The sequence below is a fragment of the Triticum dicoccoides genome, chromosome 2A (genome assembly GCF_002162155.2).
Source record: "Triticum dicoccoides isolate Atlit2015 ecotype Zavitan chromosome 2A, WEW_v2.0, whole genome shotgun sequence".
Lineage (NCBI taxonomy): Eukaryota > Viridiplantae > Streptophyta > Magnoliopsida > Poales > Poaceae > Triticum > Triticum dicoccoides.
This window is the reverse complement of record NC_041382.1, coordinates 320,735,054-320,750,690: the sequence shown is the minus strand read 5'-3', so window position 1 is coordinate 320,750,690 and position 15,637 is coordinate 320,735,054.

The window sequence follows — 15,637 nt, the reverse complement described above, 5'->3', positions numbered from 1 at the left end:
GGAGCCCGCCGCCGAGGAGCGCCGCGCCCGCGCCGCGCCGACCCCGCTCCTCCCCATCTCCGGCAAGCCCCGGCCGGTCCTCCCTCCTACTCCGGCGAGAAGCTCCGGCGAGCTCAAGATCCGGCCTCGGTTCGCGTGCCCGCCTAAGAACCCTAGATCTGGTTGTTTTTTTCTCTAAGTCCTTAAAATTTTCAGTCCATATGCTCCTGTTCGAGGCTCCGTAACTCTGCATCTGTAGCTCCGATTTGGGCATATAGCATATCAAAATGTTCACCGCGGAGAGTACATCATTTCGTTCCATTGCATCATTTTCATTTGAGTTCATCTAGCTGCCTGAAATGCTGTTAGAAGAGGGCTACTTGAGTTAATTGTCAGATCTGTTACTCCGTTTAGCACTTTTGTCATTTTTGCCATGATTAATGTGTGCATGATATGCCCGTGAGTTCTTCATATGTTTTGTTAAGGGTTTTGTCATCTATCCAGAGGTGAAACCCATGTATTTTTAGGATGTGTGTGGTGACTTGTGCAAGCTTGCAAAATGGTGCACTTGCTAATTCTGTTTTCAGGGACTTAGTGATTTCACTAAGTCCTGGGATTGTTTAGTTCACGATGCCATATGTTCTTGTTGTTTCCTAGTGATCCATGCCTCTTTTGAGGATAATCAGTAAGGGAGTTTTGTTAATCTTGTAGTGCTCTATCCATCCTTACCTTTGTTTGCAATTATGGAGCACCCTAGCTTGATTCAATCGAGCTCTACTTTTGCTTCATTGTGAATCTGGGCAGATCGTCAACTTGTTTGCAATTTTGCCGATGTTATTGTAGTTGACCCGTGCATGCTATGCCATTGTTCTTGCCATGTCTAGCTTGTATTTTGTGCCTTCTTAAGATATGTATTCTTGTCTTGCCATGACTTTCCCCGTGGTAAGTGCATCGAGCTCGTAAACATGCCTTCGTGAGTTATGTTTCAGCATGTCCCAGTTTTCACTAAGTCTGAAAACTGATTATGTTTTTGCTATGTTCGTGTGCTCGTTAGTATATTTTGTAATCCCTTTTGGCTCAAGGTCACTAAGGGACTTTTGTTAAGCTTGTTGAGTAGCTCCATGCCATGTCTTTCTTTGTCATGTTCAGGTCCTGTAGCATGTTGTTTTGTTGCTCCGAAGAGGGCTATATGATCTGAAATTCCAGACAAGTGTTAATTTCACTAAGTCTGAGATCTGTTTTACCATTTGCGTTTTTGCCATGCTTGTTTGAACCTGTTAATGGATGAATTGGCCGTAGCTCAGTGCTAGACTTTTGTTAAGCATCTTGAATGCTTCCCTGGCATGTATTTTGATGCCATGTTTGGTTGCTGTAGCATGTTCATTTCGTTGCATTTAGATGCCTACTTGCTGTAAATCGCAGACCGGTGTCATATTTGAATCGCTTGTCATTTCCAAACCGTAACTCCGATTCCGGCGTTCTTTATATCGTTTTCAAGCGATTTCATCTCATCTTTCCAGTGGCACACTTGGAATTCCAAGTTGAGGCCAGGTTCGTGCATTTCCTGTCATATCTTGCATTTTGCATCCCGCATCGCATCCCGCATAGCATATCATCCTTGCATCGTGTTGATTGAGTTTGCACGTGGTTGATTGTATCCTTGTTGCTTGTTTGTCTTGTTTGGGTAGAGCCGGGAGACGAGTTCGCTAATGAGGAGCCCGTTGAGATTGCTTTTGAGGATCCAGTCAACTCTGACAACTGTGCAGGCAAGATGATCATACCCTCGAAATCACTATTATCTTTGCTATGCTAGTTTGCTCGCTCTTTTGCTATGCCATTGCTATGATGCCTACCACTTGCTTGTAAGCCTCCCAAATTTCCATGTCAAACCTCTAATCCACCATGTCCTAGCAAACTGTTGATTGGCTACCGCTTTGCTCAGCCCTCTTATAGCGTTGCTAGTTGCAGGTGAAGATTGGAGGCCGTTCCTTGTTGGAACATCATTTATTTATTTGTTGGGATATCATTATATTGCTATGTTATCTTAATGCATCTATATACTTGGTAAAGGGTGTAAGGCTCGGCCTCTCGCCTAGTGTTTTGTTCCACTCTTGCCGCCCTAGTTTTCCGTCATATCAGTGTTATGTTCCCGGATTTTGCGTTCCTTACGCGGTTGGGTTATAATGGGAACCCCTTGATAGTTCGCCTTGATTAAAGCTTTTCCAGCAATGCCCAACCTTGGTTTTACCACTCGCCACCTAGCCTCTTTTTCCCTTGGGTTACCGGAGCCCGAGGGTCATCTTATTTTAAACCCCCCCGGGCCAGTGCTCCCTCTGAGTGTTGGTCCGAACCGGGCAGCCTGCGGGGCCACCTCGGGGAAACTTGAGGGTTGGTTTTACTCGTAGCTTGACCTATCTGAGTGTGCCCTGAGAACGAGATATGTGCAGCTCCTATCGGGATTTGTCGGCACATTCGGGCGGTGTTGCTGGTCTTGTTTTAACTTGTTGAAGTGTCTTGAGTTACCGAGGTACCGAGTCTGATCGGAACGTCTTGGGAGGAGGTCTATTCCTTCGTTGACCGTGAGAGCTTGTCATGGGCTAAGTTGGGACTCCCCTGCAGGGATTGAACTTTCGAAAGCCGTGCCCATGGTTATGGGCAGATGGGAATTTGTTAATATCCGATTGTAGATAACTTGAACCTTAATTAATTAAAATGAATCAACTGAGTGTGTTACCGTGATGGCCCCTTCTCGGTGGAGTCCGGGAAGTGGACACGGTGTTGGAGTAATGTTTGCGCAGGTTGCTCTCTAGTTTCCCGCTCGTGCTTGCCTTCTCTTCTCGCTCTCTTTTGCGAATAAGTTAGCCACCTTATTTGCTAGTCACTTGCTGCAGCTCCACTTATATTTATGTTGCCATACCTATAAGCTTGAATAGTCTTGATCGCGAGGGTGCGAGATTGCTAAGTCCCTGTGGCTCACAGATTACTATTACACCAGATGCAGGGCCTGATGATTCCGCTCCAGGAGAGGCGTATGAGCTTAAGTGGGAGTTCGACGAAGACTCTCAGCGATACTATGTTTCCTTTCCCAATGATCAGTAGTGGTGCCCAGTTGGGGGTGAACGGGACCGTTGTCGCATGTTGGGTTCTCTTTTATTTTGGCGCCGTAGTCGGGCCATGAGTGTTTGGATGATGTAATGTTATTTATGTACTTGATTGACGTGGCGAGTGTAAGCCAACTATGTTATCTCCCCTTTTATTATTATTACATGGGATGTTGTGAAGGTTGCCTAACTTGCGACAAATGCCTTCAATGCGATTATGTCTCTAAGTCGTGCCTCGACACGTGGGAGCTATAGTCGCATCGAGGGTGTTACATGATACTTATGATGAAACTACCTCTATGCCTGACACTACTGTGCCCCATGGTGAATTTCTTGATGAACAAATTGCTAGGGCTAGAGAAAAAGAAATTATTGAATCTGATTACGATGATGATAGTGATGATGAAAATATGCCTGTTATTCCTGAGGGTTATCTTTTTGATGTGGAATCTTCTGCCGCTATTTTAGCTTGCAAAGATAGATATGAGCTTAAGAGGTTATTAATTAAATGGAACAAAGAATCGCTTAGAGATAAAATGAGACCTGACCCTGCTTTTGCTACTTCACCTATATGTGTTCCTGATAAGGACTATGAGTTCTCTGTTGATCCTGATATAATTACTCTGGTTGAATCTGATCCATTTTATGGCTATGAATCTGAAACTGTTGTGGCACATCTTACTAAGTTAAATGATATAGCTGCCCTATTCAAATGATGAGAGATCGCGTTACTTTTATATACTCAAAATATTTCCGTTCTCATTAAAGGGTGATGCTAAGATATGGTTTAATTCTCTTGATCCTGGTTGTGTGCATAGTCCCCAGGATATGATTTATTACTTCTCTGCTAAATATTTCCCAGCTCATAAGAAACAAGCTGCTTTGAGGGAAATATACAACTTCGTGCAAATTAAAGAAGAGAGTCTCCCACAAGCTTGGGGGAGGCTTCTCAAGTTACTTAATGCTTTGCATGATCATCATCTTAAGAAACCTGAAATACTTGATATCTTTTATAATGGACTAATCGATGCTTCCAGAGATTACCTGGATAGTTGTGTTGGTTCTCTTTTCAGGGAAAGAACACCGGATGAAGCTGAAATTCTATTGAATAATATGTTGACAAATGAAAATAATTGGGCACCTCCTGAGCCAATTCCTGAGCCAGCTCCTGCTCCAATTACTGAGCCTATCCCTAAACCAACTCTTAAGAAGAGAGGTGTTCTATTTCTCAGTCCCGAAGATATGCAAGAGGCAAAGAAATCTATGAAAGAAAAAGGTATTAAAGCTGAAGACGTTAAGAATCTACCTCCTATTGAAGAAATACATGGTCTTAATATACCGCCTGTTGAAGAAACATATGATCTTAATTATTTATTTACTAAAGAACCTCCTGATCCCGATATCCCGACACAGGTAGTAAAGGTAAATTCTCTCTATAGATATGATAAAGCTGAAGTCCCTCCTACTAAAATTGCTAGTCAGTGCTTGGATGAGTTTGATAACTTTATGTTTAAGCAAGACGACTTCAGTGCTTATTTTGGTAGACAATTAAAAGAAAATGCTTATATGATTAGACGCTTGGGTGATTATATGGCTAATATTAAAGGTGAACTTAAACTTGTTAGCAAACATGCTTCTATGGTTACCACTCAAGTAGAACAAGTACTTAAGGCTCAAAAACAAGTGCTTGATGAAATGAATAGTAAGAAAAATGATTATGCTGTTAGAGTGGCTACTAGAACTGGTAGAATGACTCAGGAACCTTTGTATCCTGAAGGTCACCCTAAGAGAATCGAGCAAGATTCTCAAAGAAATAATATTGATGTTCCTAGTTCTTCTAAGAAGAAGAAGAAGAAAAATGATAGAACTGTGCAAACTTCTAGTGAACCTATTGCTGAACCACCTGATAATCCAAATGATATATCTATGTCTGATGCTGAAACACAATCTAGTAATGAACATGAACCTAGTAAAAATATTAATGATGATGTTCATGATGATGCTCAACCTAGTAATGACAATGATGTAGAAATTGAACCTGCTGTTGATCTTGATAACCCACAATCAAAGAATCAACGTTATGATAAAATAGACTTTGTTGCTAGGAAACATGGTAAAGAAAGGGAACCTTGGGTTCAGAAACCCATGCCCTTTCCTCCGAAACCATCCAAGAAAAAGGATGATGAGGATTTTGAGCGCTTTGCTGAAATGATTAGGCCTATCTTTTTGCGTATGAGATTAACCGATGTGCTCAAAACAAATCCTTATGCTAAATATATGAAGGATATCATTACTAATAAAAGAAAGATACCGGAAGATGAAATTTCCACCATGCTTGCTAATTATACTTTTAAGGGTGGAATACCAAAGAAACTTGGAGATCCCGGAGTACCTACTATACCTTGCTCCATTAAGAGAAATTATATTAAAACTGCTTTGTGTGATCTTGGAGCCGGTGTTAGTGTTATGCCTCTCTTTATATCGTAGACTTGACTTGAATAAGCTGACACCTACTGAAATATCTTTGCAAATGGCTGATAAATCAACTGCTATACCTGTCGGTATCTGTGAGGATGTGCCTGTTGTGGTTGCAAACGTTACTATTTTAACGGACTTTGTTATTCTTGATACTCCCGAGGATGATAGTATGTCTATTATTCTTGGAAGACCTTTTCTTAATACTGCAGGGGCTGTTATTGATTGCAACAAAGGCAATGTCACTTTTCATGTTAATGGTAATGAGCATACAGTACACTTTCTGGGAAAACAACCTCAAGTTCATAGTATCAACTCTATTGGAAAAATTCCATCGATTATATTTGGAGGTTTTGAATTCCCTCTTCCTACTGTCAAGAAGAAATATGATATTCTTATTATTGGGGATGTGCATATCCCCATTGAGGTAACTTAGTGTTATTCGAAATTTCTCCGTTTTCATGATTATCGGAATGAGTTTGTTAACAAGACTTGATCAACCTTGTTAGTGGATTCTTTTTGATGAGCATGAGATGGATGAAACTAGAAGCACAAACTTCTGTACCCCACTTTTACTTTCTGTTATTTATATTAAATAAAGTAAAAATAGTATTTTTCTGTCTGTTTCCTGACTTATCCGTGCAATATAAAAATATCCTGAAAATAAAAGTCCTCAGAATGACATGCCAATTTAATATGATTTTTTCGGGAATATTTGAGGATTTACTGTGCAAAAATTACCGCGGGAGGAGCTGCCACCTGGCCACAAGGGTGGTGGGCGTGCCCCCTTCCTCGTGGGCCCACAGTGGCCCTCCTCCACTTATCCCAGCACCCATCTTCTTCCTCTAGCTCACACAAACCCGAAAAACCAACTCAAGCACGAGTTCCAGCCACTTTTGCTGTGATTTTCGATCTCCTTGCTCAAAGCACCTCTCGCAAAACTGCTTGGGGAGATTGTTCCTTGGTATGTGACTCCTTTATTGGTCCAATTAGTTTTTGTTCTAGTGCTTTATTCTTTTCAAATTTGTGCTGCATAGGTGGCCATGTTCTTGAGCTTGCATGTCAAATTTATATGGTCCCAAGTAGTTCTAATGCTTGATATAGGCTCTAGGCACTTGTAGGAGTAGTTTCTATCAATATTATTGAAGTTGGTTCACTTTTGTTTGAAGTTACTAAAAATTTCAGATTATTTCAGAAAAATAATGAGGAGATTTTTGAGGGGCTCATCGAGCCAAAGCTAGAAGGAAAAGGCACCGAAGCCTAAGTATAATTTGCCGCGCACCGCGGAGATTCGAGCGTGTGAATGGCCTTCTGAAGATTTCTTGAGAGAAGCCGGCATCTATGAAGATTTTCATGAATTGGCTCACAATGCAGGCCTCACCGCTTTATTCCACGACCAATGCGATCAGTATCTCTTACTCACAAATACCTTTGTGCAAAACTTTCATTTTCATTCTAGGAACTCACCACCTATGGTGGAGTTTCATTTATATGATGAGCAAAAGGAGATGTCACTTTATGATTTCTGTCAGATTTGTTTAATCCCTTTTGAGGGCAAGACAAAAGAACCACATCATGATGATGTGGCTGGGTTTATTGATACTATCACTGTAGGAGAAACTAGAAAGGTTTTTGATGCACGAATCACTAGCATACATTTTCCTGTTTTACGTTACTTTGCATTATTTGCTAGTCGTTGTTTAATTGGACGTGGAAACAGTGGAAACCTTAGTATCCCTGATATAATTATTCTGCACCAGGGTTTATACAGTGATAACACTTTTAGTATGGGCGGTATTATTGCTAGACGGTTAAGTATGAACCGTACTAAGGGTCCCATTTTTGTAGGCGTCTATGCGACACGCCTAGCTGCACATTTTAACATACCTATTAGGCATGCTGAGAAGGAAGAAAAAGTGCTGCCCCATGTTTATCTAGATCATAAAAGTATGGTGGCACATGATTTTATTGTTAAGAATAGGGAAGGAGAGCTTAAGTATCAATTGTTCTTTAACAAACATCATCCTGAAACTATTACGTTGCCTGCTCCTTCTTTGTTTAATTTTGTAGGACCCTACATCATTACGTGGGCTGCCGTCCAAGCTTACAAGAATCCTGCACCAGCCCCGAAATAGGAGCCACAAGATGAGCCTCCATGACAATCTGTTTATTCTTGGGATCCAGAGATGACTGTCAGCCAGTGGCAGCCAGGGTCTTCTTCATCACAGTATGATCCCAACTATTCTTCCTCATCACAGTACGACCCCAACAACTATTATTATGGATATCCGCCAGGACAGCCATGTCCATAGACCAACTTAGGCCAAAAGCCTAAGCTTGGGGGAGTACGTATTTCTCACCAACATTACATTTATGCTCACACACACTCATTGCTAAATGTAGGTGCTCATACTTTTTCACTGTAATATCCATGCTAGTTTATTTTCTTTTTCCTGCTTTCTTCTTGTGTGCTTGATAAACCTTAAGAAAAACCAAAAAAATAGTAGTAGTTTATTTTTCTGCTGTAGTAGTAATAATTATAAAGAAAACCCAAAAATATTTCCCGTTCTTCTTTTGCTTCTTTGGAGCTTTCCCGTGTAAATAGTTTTATTTCTTTTCTTTTATTTGCGGGTCAGTAGGAGAAGACCATAATTAAATTGTTGAAGTGGCTCTTATATGCATTATTGTTGATTTAACCCGGAGCCCATATTGACTTGTCTTCTCCTATTTATTGAATGCTCGCAGATTCCAGCTCAGTCCAAGGCACGTACACTCTTATTATTATTCACACCATTCGGTCGTGCAAGTGAAAGGAAATTATGATGATATATGATGGACTGACTGAGATGAGAAAAGCTGGTATGAACTCGACCTCTTTTGTTTTTGTAAATATGATGAGTCCCTCGTTCTTGATTCATCTTATTATGAATAGACACATTTGCAATGACAATTAGAGATCATAGTTGCTTGTTCCATGCTTGATTAGCTATGAGTTATAATGGTTTACCTTGTGTGCCAACATGCTATTGAGATGATTATGATGTGGTATGATGGGGTGATATCCTCCTTTGAATGATTTAAGTGAATTGACTTGGCACATGTTCACGCATGTAGTTGAAACAAAATCAACATAGCCTTCATGATATTTATGTTCATGGTGGATTATATCCTACTCATGCTTGCATCCAATGTTTATTAATTTTAATGCATGTACATGGCTGTTGTCGCTCTCTAGTTGGTCGCTTCCCAGTCTTTTGCTAGCCTTCACTTGTACTAAGCGGGAATACTGCTTGTGCATCCAATCCCTTAAACCCCAAAGTTATTCCAGATGAGTCCACCATACCTTCCAATATGCGGTATCTACCTACCGTTCCAAGTAAATTTGTATGTGCCAAACTCTAAACCTTCAAATAAACTTTCTGTTTTGTATGCTCGAATAGCTCATGTATCAACCAAGGTTGTCCTTATCTTCCATGTTAGGCGGGTTATTCTCAAGAGGAGTGGACTCCGCTCCTCACTCACGAGAAAATGGCTGGTCACCGGGATGCTCAGTCCCATGCTTTATGCGAACTAAATCAAAATTAATTACAAACAAAACTCCCCCTGGGACCTGATGTATGTTGGAGGCACTCGTTGTTTCGAGCAAGCCATGGATTGATGCTTGTTGGTGGAGGGGGAGTATAAACTTTACCATTCTGTTTGGGAACCGCCTATAATGTGTTTAGCATGGAAGATATCGCCATCTCTTAGTTGTTACGTTCACAATGAAAGTATATCGCTCAAAATACAATTTATCTCTATTTCAAAACCAAGCTCTGGCACCTCTACAAATCCCTGCTTCCCTCTGTGAAGGGCCTATCCATTTACTTTTATGTTGAGTCATCACCCTCTTATTAAAAAGCACTAGCTAGAGAGCACAACCGTCATTTGCATTCATCACTGTTAATTTATATTGGGTATGACTATGATTGGATCTCTTTTACCATGAATTACAATGTCTAGTCAGTCCTTGATCTTTAAAGGTGCTCTGCATTTATGTTTTGCGGCCTCAGAAAGGGCTAGCGAGATACCATCTTGTTATATCATATTGTGGTTGTTTTGAGAAAGTTTTGTCATCCGAGATTTATTATTATGACTTTCTAGTTGATTATGCTATTGATATGAGTAATTGTGAGACCTGAGAATTATTGCAAATGTGGTTAGTTATGATCTATGCTGAAAACTTGAATGATGGCTTGACAAAGTTACAACAACAAGAGCAAACAGAGTTTCTAAATTTTTTCTTTCTTTCTTTCAGTTTGTCAACTGAATTGCTTGAGGACAAGCAAGTGTTTAAGCTTGGGGGAGTTGATACGTCTCCGTCGTATCTACTTTTCCAAACACTTTTGCCGTTGTTTTGGACTCTAACTTGTATGATTTGAATGGAACTAACTCAGACTGACGCTATTTTCAGCAGAATTACCATGATGTTGTTTTATGTGCAGAAAACAAATATTCTCGGAATGACCTGAAACTCCATGGAACATCTTAGAAAAAAAAAAACCCTCGCCAAAGATGAAGACCAGGGGGCCCACACCCTTCTCACGAGGGTGGGGGGCGCGCCCCCTAGGGCGCACCCCTACCTCGTGGGCCCCCTGTTGCGTCTCCGACTCCATCTCCACCTCCATATATTGAGTTTCAATAAGAAAAAAATCAGAGAGAAGAAATCATTGCGTTTTACGATACGGAGCCGCTGCCAAGCCCTAAAACCTCTCGGGAGGGATGATCTGGAGTCCGTTCGGGGCTCCGGAGAGGGGGATTCGTTGCCGTCGTCATCATCAACCATCCTCCATCACCAATTTCATGATGCTCACCGACGTGCGTGAGTAATTCCATCGTAGGCTTGCTGGACGGTGATGGGTTGGATGAGTTTTATCATGTAATCGAGTTAGTTTTGTTAGGGTTTGATCCCTAGTATCCACTATGTTCTGAGATTGATGTTGCTATGACTTTGCTATGCTTAATGCTTGTCACTAGGGCCCGAGTGCCGTGATTTCAGATCTGAACCTATTATGTTTTCATGAATATATGTGAGTTCTTGATCCTATCTTGCAAGTGTATAGTCACCTACTATGTGTTATGATCCGGCAACCCCGAAGTGACAATAATCAGGACCACTCCCGGTGATGACCATAGTTTGAGTAGTTCATGTATTCACTATGTGCTAATGCTTTGTTCCAGTTCTCTATTAAAAGGAGGCCTTAATATCCCTTAGTTTCCAATAGGACCCCGCTGCCACGGGAGGGTAGGACAAAAGATGTCATGCAAGTTCTTTTCCATGAGCACGTATGAGTATATACGGAATACATGCCTACATTACATTGATGAATTGGAGCTAGTTCTGTGTCACCCTATGTTATGACTATTACATGATGAACTGCATCCGGCATAATTATCCATCACTGATCCGGTGCCTACGAGTTTTCCATATACTGGTTCTCGCTTATTTACTTTCCCACTGCTACTGTTACAATCACTACAAAATACCAAAAACATTACTTTTGCTGTCTTTACTTTTGTTGCTGCTACTACCACTATCATATTACTTTGCTACTAAACACTTTGCTGCAGATACTAAGTTTCCAGGTGTGGTTGAATTGACAACTCATCTGCTAATACTTGAGAATATTCTTTGGCTCCCCTTGTGTCGAATCAATAAATTTGGGTTGAATACTCTACCCTCGAAAGCTGTTGTGATCCCCTATACTTGTGGGTTATCAGTTACTCAACTTGCATTGGATGTCATTGGATTTGAGCACATAAAAGACTTGTATGCGCATGATCCCACTTTTGCTACTCCTTATGCCAAGTGTTTGACGCATACCTCTTAGGAAGGCTATTACATCAAAGATGGATATCCTATGAGAGCTAACAAACTTTGCATCCCCGAGTCTTCTCTTCGTTTGTTGCTTTTGCAGGAATCTCATGGAGGAGGACTAATGGGACATTTTGGATGCGACAAGACTTTCACTACGGTCTCCAAGAATTATTATTGGCCCAAGATGTTTTGCAACGTCAACCGCTTCACCAACCGATGCTCTACATGTCGCAAAGCTATGTCTGAAGCTCAATCCCATGGCCTTTACCTGCCTCTCCCAATTCCATATCAACCATGGGAAGATATTAGCATGGATTTTGTACTTGGATTGCCTAGAACTATAAATGAAAAGGATTCAATATTTGTTGGTGTGGACTGATTCTCTAAGATGGCACATTTCATTCCTTGCAACAAGATAGACGATGCTTCACATGTTGCCCATCTCTTTTGTAGGGAAATCTTACGACTACATGGAGTGCCAAAGACAATTGTCTCAGACCACGGCGTCAAGTTCTTGAGTTACTTTTGGAAGACCCTATGCGCTAAGCTCGGAATCAAGCTACTCTTCTCCACGGCCTACCATCCACAAACCGACGGCCAAATGGAGGTGACCAACCGAACACTCTCTACTCTACTTCGAGTGCTAATCAAGAAGAACATCAAGGAGTGGGAGGAGTGTCTACCTATCGCCGAGTTCGCCTACAACCGCGCAAGACACTCAACTACCGGCAAGTCCCCCTTCGAGTCCGTCTACGGTTTCAACCCATTGTCCCCTTTGGACATTCTCCCTCTACCACTACAAGAGCGCATCAATATGGACGCAAGCGCACGTGTGAACCATCTCAAGAAGGTGCATGAAGATACAAGGCACACCATCGAGCGCCAAGTACAACGACTCGCGACCAAACTCAACATGAACAAGCACCCCATGGTATTCAACATTGGAGATCTTGTGTGGCTACACCTTCGCAAGGACTGCTTCCCCCATGAATGCAAGTCCAAACTTCGACCACAAGTGGATGGACCTTTCAAGGTGCTTGAATGCTACAACAACAACGCCTACAAGATCGACATTCCACGCGACAAATACTCCGTGAGCGACATCTTCAACATCAAAGATCTCTCGCCCTACCATGGTGATGAGGATTTCAATCCGAGGTCGGATCTTCCCCAAGGGAGGGGAGATGATGCGGAGCATCCTACAGTCATCCCCATGGACCTACTGTAACGCCCCAGACACACCCGCCGGTGGTCGTTACTCCTGGCTGGAACTAGACTGACCCCATAGATCAATACTAGTCTTTTCTGTGCACTTTGTCCTCACTCGTGCGCACCCGGGAGCAACTTCCCGGTCGATCACCCATCCTGAAACTACTCCAAGCCGAGCACGCTAAACTTTGGAGTTCTGTCCGAATGGGCTCCCGGAAAAGAAGGAATTCCTTATTGATATGAGTAGTCTACCATCCCTAATAAGCCAGGCTATCACATACACCCCTACTCAGAGGAACCGATGTCCTCGTCGGGCCACAGGAACGCTCCCTCTTGGCACAAACGTCTGTGCTTCCAGTCCGACACATGTGCCATGCCGTGTGCCACGACGGGTTACAAACGTCATGCACAACATGACCGCTCACCTATCCACAAACATCCGTGTAACCGCGAGGGTCAGCTCTGATACCAACTTGTAACGCCCCGGACACACCCGCCGGTGGTCGTTACTCCTGGCGGGATCTAGACTGCCCTCATAGATCAATACTAGTCTTTTCTGCGCACTTTGTCCTCACTCGTGCGCACCCGGGAGCAACTTCCCAGTCGGTCACCCATCCTGAAACTACTCCAAGCTGAGCACACTTAACTTTGGAGTTCTTTTCGAATGGGCTCCCAGAAAAGAAGGAATTCCTTATTGATATGAGTAGTCTACCATCCCTAATAAGCCAGGCTATCACACCTACCATCGTCTCACGAAGTGCCAAGAGGATCTATGACTCGAGCTAGAGCTCTCGAGACCATGGTGACTTCTCTCCTTATTGATATTACATATGATCCTCTCGAGACATGGCTACTACCTAAATCCGAGATGTTGTACATGATCAGGTACCAAGAGGACCCTCCCGAAGATGCACGTGAAGACGGACAAGCCCCCAAGTTCATGGATGAAGAGAACCGACGGAAGGAGTCAAGAACAACTCCCAGGCCCCAGACATCCGGCCATGACCCCGGACATCCGGCCCCTGGAGGTGTCACCTGCAGCAACGGACCAACGGCCAAGTCTACAGGACCCGGACAACCGGCCCCGACCCAGAAATCCAGCCTCCCACCCGGATATCCGGACACCACCTATCCAAAGGACAGAAGAGAAGCACCGTCAGCCCGGACATCCGGCCCAACGCCCGGATGTCCGGCCCCGTCTGTCTGCGCACAATAAAGGGCCGAAGCCCATGGACCCTTTCCCCCCCTAGACTATATATAGTCTCCTCCTACCTACGTTTTAGGGTTAGCGTTGTGTTAGCTCATTTGTGAGATAGAGCTTCGCTCATCCATCCGGATCTACTCCACGAGAGAGACCGTGGCCCCTCTTCGGAGAAGATCCACTTGGATTCAAGACCTCCTCACGGAGAAGACCATCAAGACCTCCTCATGGAGAAGACCACTTACCACTTGTATCGTCCCTTGTTGACTTTGGATCTTGTATCTCCTCTCGTGTTTCGAGGATCTAGCACATGTGTGACTTAATCTTGTTGGTTTGAGTGTTTCTCTTTGTTCCCCTTTGTGATTTCCCCTCGTGTTCTTCGTGTTCATCGCGGGATCCGCTCCTTTTGTGAAAGATCAGCCCCTAGGGTTTCCGCCCTACATCAGGTTCACCTTTTGCCTCTCGGCGCTCAATGACTTGTTCCCACCAAATGAGGACGTAGTCTTGGAACTCAAGGGATGCCATCGCGATCTTCTTCTCTTCTTCATAGTTGTGCAAGCGGAAGATTTTGTCGACCTTCAATGCCCATGAAAGGCACTCTTCGGGATCATTGCTTCCATTGAACTTGGGCATGGTGAACTTTAGCTTGCTGTAGCATTGTTCTTCATTGTGTTCGGGTCGGGAATGATGACGTCCTTGACAAGGAGTATCGTCTCTCACAACTTGCTCTTGTCGTGGGGGATTTCCATTGTCTTCTTACTCTTGTTGAACTTGATGTTCTTGGCGAGCTTGTGGAGGAACTTGTCAAGCTTGACGTTGCACGCGAGCTTGATATATTCGTTCTTGAACTTCTTCGCGAAGTGCTTCTTCATGTTGACGAGCTTGTCGGCCTCGGTTGGCTACGACTCGACTTGATTCTCGGAGGGCTTGTTGTGCCTCAAGTGCTTGAGCATCTCGCAATTTGTGCTCTTGATGTTGTGCCTCGACATCTTGTGCTTCTTGGTGTAGACGCACTCGCTCTTCCTCTTTGTGTTGGCGTTGTCATTGCCGTTCTCGTGCTTGCGCAAAGATAGCTTGGTTTTTACGATGTCGTTGTTCTTGAGAGTTGTTGTCGTGTAGAGGGTTGCAGTTGGCTTGACGATCTTGGCGCGCGGCACTATGAAGAGTATTCGATGTCGGTGTACTTGAGCCGGAGATGGTGTAGTCGGAGTGTCGACTTGAGCGGCTCCGTCTTGATGAGGACAAAGTGGAAGAAGAGAGGTTGAGCAACAAAGCATGAATCTCGTCCATTCTTGCATTATTCTCTTGCTTGTGGTCGTTGAGCTTGTGGTCGATGTAATCTCTTGTACGTTGCTCAGAGAGTCGCAAGTCGGTAGTGAGGTTGTCAATGCAGTCACTCATTGCTTATTGCTCTTGATGCAAAGCACGTTGTGCACCAAAGAGGTGGCTCTTTGTGACGTAGGAGTTCATGTCATCGTCTTGCCCGATGAAGAGTGGGTTGGTAGAAGTACTTGGCCTATCCATCATTCCAAGAGAAATATGTGAGTGAGAGAGGGAGAAGAACTTATACCAAATGTACGTTGACCGATGTTGAAGATGGATCAAAGATCACTCCAATGTCGAACAAGGAAATAGCACAATTAGTACCAATTCTTGTCGGTTTCTCACACCTACACAAGTAAAAGATTATGGGAGCTCGGTTAGGATGGTGGTACAAAATTTGATGCAATTGTTAGTGAGCTTCAATAATGCTGGAAAAGATTCGCAAGTGTGCAATCCAACAAGTAGACCAAGCAAAATAAGGTACACAGAAGC